A 14,392-nucleotide genomic window follows, 5' to 3' on the forward strand; every position below is an offset into this window, starting at 1 on the left:
GGCTTTTTTGCTTAAAAATACTGCTATTCTCAATTTTTGTTTTCAAAAAAGAAATTCTCTGTCTGTAGAGAGCACTGGTTTGACAATGGTACTAATTTATTCCATAATAAGGTAGTGTCATTATATTAATGAGCCATTAGAGGTAATGTAATAAACGTTGTCAGATATTTTATTGATTTTTTTTTTCTTTGTGCAGTAGGCAGTAGGCAAGGGTAGGAGTTCGTTTAAAAGCTGTCAGCTAAACAGAAGGTAATCTCATCATTGAGATCTACACTGAAAGATATTTTGTGCCCTCTTTATTCTTTATACTTTGGAAGGGTTTGGTGGGGGTTTTTTTGGAAGGGTTATTTCTCAAAAATCTGGACAGGATGGAAGATTTCTCAGAATAGGCTAACCCTTAGTACCCCTAGAGCAGCATATGTATCTCATGAAGCATTTGTGTAGCTCCCGCCTCCTAATGACCACAATGTGGCTGGACCAAGCCTTGACATCTCCTGTTAGTTTTAAATACGTGTGATGCTTATAGCAGCCCGTATCACATATTCACCACAGATGTTGAAGGAAGTAACTTCACTTCAGAATAGTAGTACCATTATTTTTGGAGCTTTTCAGAGTCAGTCTGGAGAGCTGAAGCAGCTTCCCCTGGCTGGGGCTCAGTTCCAGAGATGCTCACATCTGCAATCTGTGAGTATGTGCAGCTGGGGGCTCAAATCTTTGCCTAAGATTTGAACTGGGCCTTGGCATGCCCACTCTTGCTACTTAAGTATGTTGCTCCTTTTTTATTTTTATCTTTTTTCTTCTCCCTTAGAAAACAAGAACTTCAAAAACTAGATCCTGTCATCTTTCTGTGACTCCAGAGGAGAAGGCACAGGTGCACACTTGGGGGTAGTCACTCCGATCTTCCAGTTTCAAAACACAGGTATTCTGAGTAGTTTGTGGTAGCAAATCTATGTCCCTCTGGAACAGTGAGTGTCCTGGAGCTTACAGGAGTATTTGCAAAAATCTATTTTGAATAGAGGGTAAAGGATCTGTTTTTATAGCCCCAGTTTTCTAAGTACTTTAAAAAGAGTTGTGGCAAAACCAGAGGCTGTTGTTTCTAGTGAATCTATACTGAAGTTATACACTGCAAAACCCAGCAAAGTGGAGAAACAAGTTCTGAAAATACATGTCTGATGACCTGAATTGAATAGGGAAGCCTAAAAAACAGCTAAACTACTTGGACTTAATCCAGGGATTTTTAAGTAGAGTGCCAGGTCCTCCTTGAGAACGGTTCACAAGCAATTTCTGATTAATCAGCAAGCATAGATTTAAGAAAAGCAGCTAAACTAAAAACACCTTTAGAGTTTGAGATACAGCCCATAAGTATTCCATTCAGCCTGCAAGAGAGCAATCATTTCCAAGCTGAAATGAGAGTTTGAACTGGGAAGGCGACAACAGTGCAATAAGAGGAGGAAGGCTGGATCAAAGGTTTTGTTCAGAGCAGCATTTACTGGCAGTCCCCCTGATTTGAGGGAAGGGCAAGACAGTTTGAAGTAGAATTAAGTATGCATAGCATCATCGAGTCGGCTTTGAATGACTTGGAAAACTTCTGGAAAACTCTTGAACAGATTGCTGGCTAGAGAAATTTCCACATAACCTCAGCAAGCATGTTTCTGAAGGTAGACTGGCTTTTAATTTCCCCTTGCCTTCACCCCTCACCCCCTGGCTCCCCTTGCCTTTTGGCAGTCCTTGGATGATGCGAGGTTGCTAACTTGGAAATGTGCTGTTGAAACATCACCCTGTTAAACTGTAGCCCTGTCAGCTCTATTCCCTGTGAGCACCCTCCAGCTTTTCTGTGTGGTCTGTAAAGAGGCAAAGGAAAGCTAACACCGTGAAGTGACAGTCCCTCTCTGGTGAGCATTACATCTAATTCTGCACTCGTTTAAAGCTTTGTGGAAGCATTTGTAGCCTTTTATATTGTGTCACTGTAGCTCCTACCCTAAACTGGTAAAACTGACTGTGAATTACTATCCATTATTGCCTGCAGATGCTTGTGTTTAATAAGCAGAGAAGTTGCTTTGACTGCTGAGTGCAGCACTGAAAGAATTTGTCCAACTTGTGCTTACCAAAGTCTCTAGCAAAACTCTTTGTAATTTGGACTGTGAGGACTACAATACATCAACATCATTCCATGATTTTTTTGAATTTTTTTATCTTTTCAATAACACCAATCCAAATGTGTTTTAAGTGTGAGCTGATTCTTGGCTTCAGTCTTTTAAATCTTTGGTCATTATTCTTCTTGTTTTGTAGTTTCTGTTCATTCAGTGTAGGGATTTCTAAAATGTGTTATTTTTATAATATTGCTGCTATTGTTAACTCCTGCATCTGCCACTCTTCAGAAGCTTGCAAATTTAGGTAGAGGCAGTTATTGATGACTGTATGCTCTGCCAGTATTTTCAAGTCTGAGAAACTGTCAGGACTGTGGAATTAGTTACCACTTTTTGGAAAAGCATGTTGATGGCTGCTTGAAAAAGGGTCCTAGATGGACATAACATGTACAAGAAAAAGCTCAAGCCTTCCCTGTCATACAATGAGAGAGAGAGAACTCTCTACTTTTGAAGCTTCTTCTTTGCTCTTTTTCAGTCTTTGAGTCAGACTGTAAGTTCTTAAGATGTGTGACACATTTCCTATTCACTCCCTGTCTGTACATATCCTACCCCAGACCAGTGTTTCTCAAAACCAGAAGCCCAGTCTCCCTGAAGCCTAAAGCCACTGTGGTGACTGTCAAGGATGAAGTGAATTATCCTGGATTGTTCTCACCTTCTCTTTGTATCCCTTCAAATTCAGAAACAGCTAGTCCTAACATTTGTTCAGTGACAACAATAAACTGCAATGGCTTCCTGATTTTTTAAAAAAGAGAATCCCATAGTTGCAAGTAATATATTACTGTTAAGGTGTGTACTGAGCAACTTGCACCGCAGTAAAACTGAGCAGATGAAAAGATTTCATCCTGAGTTCATTTTAATTCCAAAATTATTATTTTTAACTATAGTCATTATACAAGCTGTCTTCTAGGAAAATACCTTATTTGAATCTCCTGATTTATGAGAATGACAATATGTATATGAACATCACCTTCATGCATAGGTGATTTATGCACACATATATATCAATACATAGTAAAACTGTATATGCATAGGGCTGCATATTCATGTTAAACCTAATTCTGTTCTCATTTATGGTAATGTAAGTTGGGAACAATTTCAATGAATTTAGTAGAACAGGGCTTATAATACTGGAATCATGTCTCAACAAGGATCATTAGTTACATGTGTGAGTAAATAGGCCCATGTTGGCTGCTTACAGTGCTTTGTAACTGCTAACTTACTAAAACAGGTCAGAATGTTACACTATGAAAGAAAAAACAATTTTTTACTAATTTCTACACCCCTGTCTCCACAATAAATAATTTGTTTGCAGGCAATATTTCTACATGACCAGTGTAACAACTGTACTAGTGTTATCTTTGCTGGTAAGAGAGCATGAAACAGATCCTGCCTAGATATAAAACACTGGCTCTGAGTGAGCTTGGCCAGTTTAGTCAAGTTCAAAATATGGACAGATATGCCTTATGACATTCCAACAGTCTCCAGCCAAAAATTCTCAAAGAGAACAGAACGTGTGAGTGTATGGAGTATAGAGATGTGGAAGAACCAGGAGCAGCCAGAGTGACTTCAGAGGAGACGCTAGGAAAACAACATAACTTACTGGAAAGGAGACATGTTATTGCTGCTCTGGGAAGCCAACATCTGCACCTCTGTGTGGGATGATATAAACCTTACGTTGGATTCCTGAGCAGAGAGGCCATGTGCAAGCGAGAGGTACACGCAGGCTCCTCAGGCTGCAAGCAGCTCCGAGGGAGTGTGCTCCAAGCCAGCAACTTGCCTAAAGCTATCCTGTGCAAAGTTATGCAAGGTTTGGTAATGATATCTACAAAAATGAGGGCTTCTCTGTCTTCAGAAAGAGCTATGTGCAGAGCTTCCACTTTTTGCAATGGCCTCTAGATTGTGAGCCCCTTTGCCTTCCTCAGCATATCCAGAAAAAACTCCTTTGAGTGAAACCGTCTACTTAGCTTTCCCAGCACTCTGCCTCCCTCTGCTTTAGCACAAAACACCCTCACCCTCTGACTACAAAGGGCAGTGTAGCTAGAGCTTCTGCTATGCCCATCCTTATCCTTCAGCTGTTTCATCTCCATCCTTTCTAGGGGAGGTGAAGGGCAGTGGTGCACAGAGGTTTTTCTCACTTCTGTGGAGTTTGATGAAATTCTCCAGTCTCTGTGTTTCTTTTTCTCCGTTTCACCTTGCACAAACAAGAATGAAGAGCAGTAGCTGAGCATGAAACTGGGGCAGTGTAATTTGGAGAGCAGCCACGGGGTGGTTCCAAAGGGGGAAGGAGTGTATGGAGTACTGTTACTATTGTGGGTGGAAGTTGTGCACTTCTTTGGTTACCACCATCCACAGAGAGAGAATCTTCGATGAAGAGCTCCTTCTTGAATATTATTTGCGGCAGAAAGGGAGAAGATATTTCTTTGTTGGAGAAAACAATAGGAACTGAATGGAGAAGAACCCATTTTGAAAGCTATGCAGGCATGAACAGCTACTGCCAATGAGTGGATGATGCCAGTGCATGGGATATGAAGCAGAAAAGGAGGAATATCTGCATGTTAAAATGAATGGGAAAATTTCTGTTTTCTCTGTTCCTACACTTTTCCCTGTTGCATTTGGGAATGCTTCTCTACCTTATTTTTCCTGTATTCTGCTATGATTGTCTGAAGAAACCTCTTTAAGGCTACAGTAGGAAAGCAGTGTCAGTTCCTCGCATGTGTCTTTGTAACCTGTATCTAACCTGTATCTCTGTATCTTTATCTTTTTATGATAAAGGGATGGAGGTTTCCCCCTTATTCAGAGCATGCAGTTCAGCTGGAAACAAAACTCCAAAAAGCAGTGCCTGTTCTCACATGGAGCTGCCAACACTGCATTACACACACTCTGCTCTCTTGCTAGTGCCCTTGAGCAGATGTAAGATGGTTCTGGTGTGAGCTCTTCATGCAGAGGAGGGGAAGGCTGTCTACAGGTAACTGAGCTGGTTGGCATGAAAGCTCCAGCCATAACTCTTAACTTTCTGTTTAAAATTAAGCAAAGATCTGCAAATGCATTTTACTGCACACTCAGAGCAGTAGTTTTTGACCTCATAAGAAAACTGTGAGAGTAACACAAAGGCTTGGGTGTACACTGGGATATTGCAGAACATTTAAGAATCTGGTTCCATAAAACCCTTTTTGTGTCCCCATAGAGGATTATTGCAAATGTAGATCTTGCATGATGTTATATTCCCCTAGTCTAATTTATTCTTTAAAAATCTTCAGTATTCACAAACAAACACTTCCTCCATTACTAGTCTTTTGTTTATAGCAATGTAAATTACTGAGTTTAGAGTTAAGGAGCAGTTGCCACTGTTTGGTCAATTATCCTCTTCTTTCTATTGCCCTTCTCTTTGACTGAAAGAAATCAATTTGTTGTTAACTGGCATTTATTTTGTTTTACATGTCAGGCTATTACTGTAGGGAGTGGGTGATATTTTAAAAATTTTTGGCCATTTTCTGGGTCTGGCCTGTGAGGACATGTTCAACACAGGTATATCCTGCTGCACTCTTCTGGCTGGAATTAGAACTGGCCAGAGCAACCTTTTCATTGCTAACAACAGGAGGTGATGCTGGTTCTGCCATATGGTAGATACCTATGTAAAATCTAATAGAGGCATGGTTTAGAGAACTAAAATCTAAACTTTCTTTCCTTTTGTTTCAAGTATTTCATAGCAGTAATACCCCAGGCAATGCCTCATTGACATGGATTCCTTACAGCACCCTGCATTTTGTCCTGTGAGGCCTGTTGGTCATTGTACCAGACCAAGATCGTGGAGGGAGTGGGCAGCACAAACCAACTTTTACTGCCTCAAACATCAGGATAATAAATACCCATGACCATGTTAAGTAATGGAAATATATCCAGTGTTGCACATCTGGTTTCAGAGATGCATTAACCCAGACAAAAACAATAGTCAAATAGGGAAAGTAGAATAATTTCCAGGTCAGTAATAATAACTGTTCACACAGCACTCAGGGGAAATCAAACACATGCATTTGCATTCAGATATGTACTACAAACACAAGAAGTCTGCATATTCTTCTAGAAATGCATGCCAAATTTTCTTTGAGAAGTTGTGGTTTTAATCACATTAATTACATGTTGGATTTGGACAGAAGACCACCATCATGACATTACATCAACAAATATTGCACTAATATAAATACCACAAAGAATCCTGCAAATTAAAGTGAGCACGCTCTATCCCAGCAATCTCTGCAGAACATGGTTTAGCAGAGCAGACAAGCAATGTCACCCTACTTGGCACCCTGCTTCTGAAATTTAGAGTACCTTATGAAGTAGTGATGCTTTTCTAGAAGGGAAGATTTCTGGTTTCCAATTTCTTGTTTTGTATTTACAGATTATATCTTCATATTAAATCACGACTTTTTCATGGATGTGCTGTAACATGAATGCAAGTAGAAAATCCCAAAATTCCACAAATTCTGTGAACAGCTGAGTGCACCTTTTTCCTAACTTAACATCAAAGGAGAGTCTCAGGGCATTTGAAATGAAGATAAAAATGTTAAATTCTGCATACAGAAAATGCTTTCAAGTGAAACATACATTGCAAAGAAAATGCTCCCTCCCCAGAGTTCTGGCCTTGCAACCTCTCTGAAGGCCCAGGGCTGAGTCACAAGGACAGTTTAAATGCTGTTTTGTTGCTCTTCTTCTTACAATAATTACATTCTGCTACGCTAGCAGAAGGAGGTTACCATATGGAAGAAGCAGCTAGGGGTAAGTGGATATTCAGGACAGTTGTAAGCTTTATAGGAGCTGTGTTTGACCTGCAGGATAGTCCAAGTTTTTGGATCCAGGTGGGTGACCCTGTGTCTGTCCTGGTGCAAGTTTCGACTTAGAGCCTTGTTGTGCCTTAAGGACTAGTGCCTTAATGCATACAAGGGCGTGCACCCAGGGCAAACCTCAGGGCTTAAAATGCACCCACAGTATGGTTGGGTTGGGTGAATTTTGAGGTTTTTGCTGTGTATGAGGCAATGATTTTTTCATCCCCCTTTTCCAATCTAGGATCTTGGTACAAAGTTCTGTACTCTTCTTAGCAGCTATGTGGCTTCTTTGCACCAATGTAAAACTTCAGAACTATAATTTGATTAAATGAAAAAAAAGGGGTTTTACTTTTAGTCCTGAGAATTCTTACAGAATCTAAAGCTAATTGAGAAAAAGGACCCAAGCTTAGAGAAATTAGTGCCACCAGCACATCAATACAATAAATGTGATTTGGGAAAGCGCAGATATTCATCATCATATTCCACCACGCAGCCAGCCCAAAAGATAAGGCATTATAATTCCAAGTGTTGTTAGTATTCCATTTTTATCTGTTGTTTACAGTATGAAAACCAAGCCCAGTGTTGCATCCTTACTCAAGGACCATGTTGCACCATCTTTCTCATGTGGACTGTGACACTAGGAAAGATTATTCACATAATCAGATCATGGCCTTCCTATTTCCTCAGGCCTTTTGCCCTGAAAAAGTGACTCTCACTTTTAGAGTGCTATCTTTGAGTAGCAGCACACAGCAAAAGTATATTATTTAATTTTAAAAAAATGAATGCTGTCTGTGCAACCTCATCATGCATGAATTGACAGGGACTGATAGAATTACAGTGTCTCATCAGTCAAAAGCCTGGACTTCATACCAGCAGGTAACTGAATTAATGGACCTCAGTTTTGTTAAACAGTTAAATAATGGCAGCATTATGCCCAATATCTGACAGGTACAATAAATATGAGTTCTCTTCTTCTGAAAGTATTGGAATATTTGCTGAGGTCTTAATGTTTGTGGCTTCAAAAACTGAGAGTAAAGAATTTAATCTCATTGCTCACATGAGAGCAGCGAGACATTTTCCCAAATCGTTTGGCAATGTTTTTGCTATTGTTGAGCTTTTTTTCTTTTGTTTTCTTGTACTTTGTTAAAAGCTGGAGCACATTCAAAGTTTATAAGTGAAGCTCTTGGATAATTTGTGCACTTCTGTCTTGTGTTATTCTCAGATTCTGCTCTCACATAATGAGTGTGTATTTTTGCTGAAGCCAATATCTAGGGGGAAAAAGTCTTTTTTCCCAGGCCAATAGCAATCTCTCTCAGTAGAAGGACACTTGCAAATGTTTTGCTATAGTAGATGTAAAGCAAAAGGATAGATGTTGGGAAAAGATACATGGTAAGATGGGTGTGAACCTCTCTGCTATGAAAGAATTTTCCTAAAAAGACAACACCTTTTCACTGGTTAGATTATGTCTCATCATCTGCTTCTATTCTTGCCTTATTTTATTTTCTTGAAGGTAGCTGCAGGCTACTAAAAGGCCATAAATTTTAGAGCAGCAGGAAAGGAGGAACCTTACTCTTATTTAGAGACTAAACAAGGACAGAAAGTTCCTCCATCTTTCTGCTTCTTTCACATGAAGTGAACATAGGAGTCTCTTTGGGACACAAAACAGGACCAAAGCATCTCTTAGCGGAGACATTTCTTTATTCTGGTCCATCATATGGGTCAAAGCTGCAGAGTTTTCAAGCTGTAATTAAGTAGTCTTTGTGACTGTCGGCCTAAAGCAGGATATTGATGTCCTTGGCTTTAGAGAAGGGAAGGACAGTCTCCTCAGATGGAATCTCTGATACTGTTGTGACTTTTAGATACTTTTTAGAAATTCTTTACATCCATAGCTCCAAATTAAATATGTGTTGTTCCCAGACAATCCTCTCTCTGTAGCTTCTTCCAGGGCTTTTCACTTATAACATGCTCTGGCAGAGCAGAAAGAGGAAGGAGCTGTACCTTCAATGTCATCCAGGCCTGCAACAGCTGTTTAGGAGGAAAGAATCAAACTGCAAAGTATCAGAACTGGAATGGAACCCTGATAGCCAGGTCTGCCTGTCATCTCACCACATTTCTTCAGCTAAATGCAAGGTAGAAGGAGAAGTAAGATTATGGTGCATTCCCCAAAAAAATGAACATACCATCTTAAGTCAGAGACAATACTAACAAAACAAGGATCAGCTTTAGGTGGAATGTGAGTAATTGCTGGAAAAGAGAGAACTAAACATGAATCAAATTCTACCCAGAGTTTGTAAATCAAAGAACTACTGAATTACAAGTAATTTTTTTCAAAGAACTGCAAGAATTTCTACCAGATTACCAAGGGACTTCTGTCTCATGGTGAATTACAAGCAGAAGACAGGTGCAGGCATTGATTTGACTAAAATATTCAGTTTGAGACACAGTGGAACTTTCTGCTGTTTGGTTAAAATTCCTTGTCCTAAATCACAAGCAGTTCCTCCTCTTTCACTTAATCCCAAAGGGATTGTTATAGCAGAGGACACTGAGTAAGTGAGCACATTATCAGTCTGTTCATCCAATAAATACCCCTTCTGCTATCTGTGCATGAACAGAAGGGAGTGAGTCAAAGCTAAACAAAGAATTACAGTGCTCTTGGAATTCAGCCTACAATCTTTTCATATAATGCCACCTTAACTCCAGTAGGAGTTCTGTTGTAGGTTGGAGTAAATTTTGCTCCTCATCTAAGGTAAGTTGTAGGCCTTGTGCCACGTGTTGCAAAGAGCATTAATACCTTTTCTCATCTTACATCTGTTGTTTGTTGTGTTCTAAGGCTGAATTTGTTTTCAGTATTTTTCTCAGTGCAATATTTGCAGCTTCCAGTACTGCTTCAATGCCCCAACTTGTAATATTTTGCAGAAATGAAGGGGCTGAGAGCATGCATGTATGTATATGGCATTAGCATATAGTAATGGTATGTTTTATGACATGGGGAAGAGCTGCTAAGAAATTGGCTTGTAACTCTTCAGGCATTCCCCACAAAAACTACTACTGTGAGTCACCCCACTGAGCTGGGTAGGATCAGACCTTGCACATGCTCCCATGGTATTTGTCCATTGGTCTTCTCTTTAGAGAAGCTGCTGGTGGTGACACAGATGTGCTAGACTGGTCACTGGCCTTGTTTCAATTTCAGATATGGAACTGTGGCTTTTGGACAGCTGGAGATGAAAGGAATGTGTGCCTTTCACATCTCAGTTGAAAGACTACACCAGGATGTGTTTGGAGTGATTTCAGGGTGAGCAGCCATTAGCAGCATTTTGTTGTTGTACCACATTGACTGGAATGTGCCACACGAGCAGGTGGTGTGGTTCTACTGTGAGCTGGGGAAATCGTGGTGGTTCTGCTGCAAGATTCTCATGTCACACCATCCTCTGCCATAACAAAACACCAGCAAATGGCTTGGCACAGAGAGGAGTAAGGTTCTTTCCTCAGGTGAGGGAAGGGAACTTGCCCCACCCTGATAATATTGTTTGAGCTTCAAAAGAGCCTCTCTTTGAGACTTCTTAATGTTTCTTAGTAAATTGAGGTGATGCACAGAGCAATTAGAGACCAGACCTCAAGGCAGAAATGTTTAATCCTTATTTTTAGCACCCTGCATTTTTTGAGTGCATCCCATAGAGTGAAGTAGATTTGTAAATAGAATAAAGGAAGGGCTATGTAGGCATAAAAATAAATAATTTTTTCATAAGCAGATGGTACACTTGTATTAAAGCCAGATGAGATGCAAAGATATTGTAGCCTGAAAGCTAAATGTCTCTTGGAGCAGTTCCCCCTGAGCATAGTTATATATCAAGTTAGGGATCACAGTACACTCTAAGATAGAAGTTTATTTTGCTTGCTTCAAATTAACTTACCTGTTTTGCATGTAAAAGCATGATATTTACAGTTTCTGAACTCTGATGAAGCACTCTTAATTCTTAAATTCATTGAAACGTTGGTTCTGATAGGCTACATGTGCTCAAGAGAGTTATTTAAATAACTTATATAAGGAAACCTTTTTTTTTAAATCTCTGTGTATGTAACAGATGGGTATTACTGCCCTGTAAAGTAGATGATGATTTCCCAGGCACTCAGATTTGGGAAATCCTGGTTTTGTTTCTTATTCCTGTGAAGAAACAAGCTTAACACTGACTTGGGAACCTTGCAGTGCATAAGCAAGCCTACCAGACTGGAATTATTAGTAGACAGAGACCTCTGGTGGAAATTGTTCAGTACTTCAGGGAAATACAGATCTGTATTTTGGAACAAAGCTTGGAAAACCCTCCTGGTGAGAAAGGTCAGAGGCCTGAGAAGGAGTACATTAACAGCAGCATAGATATTTTTTATGTGGCTTTTCTCTCTGTCCTTTCTAGGAGAGCTGAATGACACTCTTTAAAGAAAATAAGCAAACTAACTTGGATCTGTAGACAACTACAACAATGACAAGCTGCCTCTGGGAAGCAGCAGTCCATTTGACCCAGCAGTGTGTCCATGGTGTTGGTGACAGCCGTGCTGGGACTCACCTTTGGCTAACACAGGGACCTCAGGGAGAAGAGAAAGTCCAGGTGGACAAGTGCTGACATCTACACCATGGTACAGCACCAGTGTGTGCTAAGAACCTGCAGAGAGAGCCATTCCCTGCATCAATAAATGATCAGTGAGATGCTGAAGCCACAATTCCTGTGCTAGTCTGTCCTGCAGAAGCTTCCTCATGAATATTTTCCTTTATCAGTAGTTGTGCTTTTGGACACAATGAACAGCTTGTAGTACAGTGCTCACAACAGGTTGACTAAAGCTAAAGCTGGACTTGACCCAATAGTTTTTCCCAGTAGGTTGGAAAATTTGGTAGCTGTCATAAATATTAGCTTCCCCTTTCTGAAAAGGAAACTGATTTTGCTCTGGGACAGCAGAAGAGCAAAAAAACCAGTGAAGTCCCCAAGGTTCAAGAACTGTCCATCACACACAATGCTGAAGAGTCCCAAGTTCCTCTGAACTCTACAGGTTCAGAAGTGTACCTGTATTTTTAAGCAGGATTCAAGCTTAAAAATACAGGTACACTTCTGAAAATCCAATTCACAAGCATGTGTGTTTGTTTTCTCCCCAAATCTACAACAATTTACAACAAAAATGTCTAGAAGTATAAGCTGGTCAGTCACTACATTGGTCTGGTATAGTACAGAGCTACAAGCAGTAAAATCAATGCAATTTGGAGTAAATTATGCTGTAAAATGGCCCCTGTGAAAAGTTTACTGCCTTCAAGTTTTTGATTGTGTTCAAAGAGAACATCTCTACCAGTGCATAATACACATACATTGTAGATGCATTTTAGCAGTTTCCCTGGGCATTTACAACTGCAGTTTTCTCTGCTTTAAACTCAGTGGAGTGTAGCTGGTGGCCATGTGTACAAGGAATGGTAGTGTACTTTTCAGTGTGAGTGACAGTTTGACAGACATCTTATACAGGTTGGGATATTAGTTTCCAAACTTAAGCTTCCCAGTGGAATTCCCATTTTTCTTAAAAAAAAAAAAAAAAAAAAACTGCAAAAACTTTCTTGTCTTGTCCTCGGACCAAAGCCCAGTTTAGAAATCTCTAATTTGGTAGTATTTTATAGTTCTCTTGGTTAAAGTTTCTATCAGTTAATTTTTTATACACATTCTTGCTCCTACTGACACAGTCAATACTGAATACTTGTGAACTAGTTCAGTTCACACATGTGAACTATTTAAAAGAATAGCAGGAGTCACAGACTTTCTTTTTAAAGAAAAACTCAGATAATCTTGGCCGAAAGCTCTCTCATCCAGCAGCCGACCCCAAACTCCAGCCTCTATATGTAACTGCTTGTTCAAAATTCTTTTTCAGTTTTCAGACTTTAGTTCTGCCTCATTATTTGACAAACCACTTCTCACACCAATCCTAGAGATATCTTAGGAATTCCTGGGGTGCTTGACTTTTGATTTTCAGAAGAAACCGTGGGTCTTATAACTTTTGTCTTACACAAAGAGGCCATTGACCCAGTTGCTGATGTTTAATTAAGTCCTCTAATACCTCCTCCCTAAAACATTGTTTGACTTTTCTTGGATCTACACTAGCGCTAGTTTTCTATGGTAGATAGAATATGCAGCCTGGAATACTTAAAATAAAAATAACATATTCCCTAAAGTACAGAGTTGCATTCATACAGATTAGTTTCCCTGTCATGCCAGAATAAATCAGTCAAAACTATTTTCATTATTTCCTACTAGTCATAAATAGCATTCACACTGTGATAATGCTTGCTGTGATATTGGGCCTGAATGTTGTTTGTTTCTCCAGATGCCATCAGTTTTTATAACCTGTCTGTACTTATATTTTGTGACAAACATTTGTCACAGATATAGGCTTCACTGGGCTATGTGTTAGACATGTGCAGAACAAACAAAGTTTTTGAATTTTTCATATACTCCACCATAACATTTTCAAAACCATGTCCTCACTGAGTTTTCTACTGCTTTTTCCTGTGAGCATTCAGATCTGCATTGACATTTTAGATAACTTAAGTACTATGGTGGCCATTTTAGTGTCAAAGGAGAAAAATTAATATAAGGTGTTCCAAGGGTTTGGTCATCTCATCATGTCATCCTCAAAAATATTCTGAAAGGTCGAGTAATTCAAACTGAAAATAATTCAAACATTTTTTGGCATTACAATCAATATTCATAAAGAAACATGTGGCCAGCTTAGGATAGTCAGCACAAAGCAGCAAATTGACTCCATTATTTTACAGAGGATCAAACACTAGGCAGGAGTTTACTTACATTATTGTGTTCAACTCTGATGAAATAATTGAGGTTGCAGATGGAAGGAACATGTAGCCCATCAAATCCTTTTAAATACCTGGTTTTTTATTAGTATTTTTACTTGTTATGCACATCATTAGCATCGTAAGAAAAGCAAGAGTCATAGTACATATATTCCTGAAAGTAAGCCAGCTCTAGAGAAAGCCAAAATTATCTTCCTTTCACCCTACAAATAAGAGGATTAGAAGTACAACGGAAAGCAAGAATGTTTAGAAAGTCTTGGAGGCCACTTTAAAGCATTTGTATGTTACAAATGATCACAGAAGTGAATATTATAAGATACATAGCTGAATTTCGAAATTGTAGAGGTTTTGGCAAGCAAGTAAGAAGCCCTTTTCACATAGTGTCATCTGTTTCTACTTTTACACTAAAAAAGTCCTGCTGTACCCTTTTAAATAGTGCAGAAGCCCTCAGCTGGGCCTCCCTGACTTTTAGTGCAAAACCCACCAAAATATGGAAAACCTTGCCCTCTACATAGCAGGAGCCATGGGTCAAGAGTGCATGTGTGTATGACATAATATAGGGCAGAGTTGTGTGATTTGTGTAGGTTTTA

The 14,392-nt window shown here is 39.5% G+C and overlaps 1 long non-coding RNA gene across 1 annotated transcript; it reads left to right on the forward strand.

Annotated features, from left to right (window-relative positions):
• The first annotated feature begins 63 nt into the window (after window positions 1-63).
• Window positions 64-9,069, forward strand: LOC137481872 (uncharacterized). The gene is made up of 3 exons (XR_011003737.1): window positions 64-684; window positions 809-919; window positions 8,903-9,069. It is a non-coding gene; the product is annotated as an uncharacterized lncRNA (long non-coding RNA).
• The last annotated feature ends 5,323 nt before the right edge of the window (window positions 9,070-14,392 follow it).

This window comes from Anomalospiza imberbis, chromosome 13, assembly GCF_031753505.1.
Source record: "Anomalospiza imberbis isolate Cuckoo-Finch-1a 21T00152 chromosome 13, ASM3175350v1, whole genome shotgun sequence".
NCBI classification, from domain to species: domain Eukaryota; kingdom Metazoa; phylum Chordata; class Aves; order Passeriformes; family Viduidae; genus Anomalospiza; species Anomalospiza imberbis.